The sequence below is a fragment of the Myotis brandtii genome, unplaced genomic scaffold (genome assembly GCF_000412655.1).
Source record: "Myotis brandtii unplaced genomic scaffold, ASM41265v1 scaffold923, whole genome shotgun sequence".
Lineage (NCBI taxonomy): Eukaryota > Metazoa > Chordata > Mammalia > Chiroptera > Vespertilionidae > Myotis > Myotis brandtii.
The window spans coordinates 1542200-1542760 of record NW_005371804.1 but is presented as its reverse complement, the minus strand read 5'-3'; positions in this window follow the sequence as shown (position 1 = coordinate 1542760).

Genomic DNA, 561 nt, shown 5'->3' with positions numbered 1-561 from the left:
CAGCAGACCCTGGCTGGTAACAGAAGGCTGTGCTCATTCAGGTCTAGCCAACCCAATTCAAGGTCAAATCCCCTTCGTCCAGCTGCAGAATACACCAGGGAGTCATTATTGTATTACTTAGGCCCCGGAGAATCTTGGGCTAGCGTTTCGCAGCATTTCCTAATGATGGGGGCTCACTGCAAGGTGAGAGGCGCACACGCTTCTTAACAAACAACACACCCACTTGAAGATGGCGAGCCTTCAGGTCCTCCTGGCTTTGGGGTGCGGAGTCACGGATTTCTAGGGACTTTCCAAGTATGTTAACAACAGGCACCATCTTGCTGGTGGGCAGATGGTGACCCTAGAAATCACCTTTCCACACGCGAAGGCGCGCATGGGCGTGCGCACACACACGCACACATGCACATGCACACATGCACACTCACACATGCACACGCACGCGCGCGCGCACAGGGAAGGCCAGACAGCCGGCCCCACCGTCTCCCTGGAATCCCGCTGACTAATTGGGAAGTCCCGCGCCCCGCGCTGTCGCGTCGCCACGCCGGGAGCATGTCAGCGCTG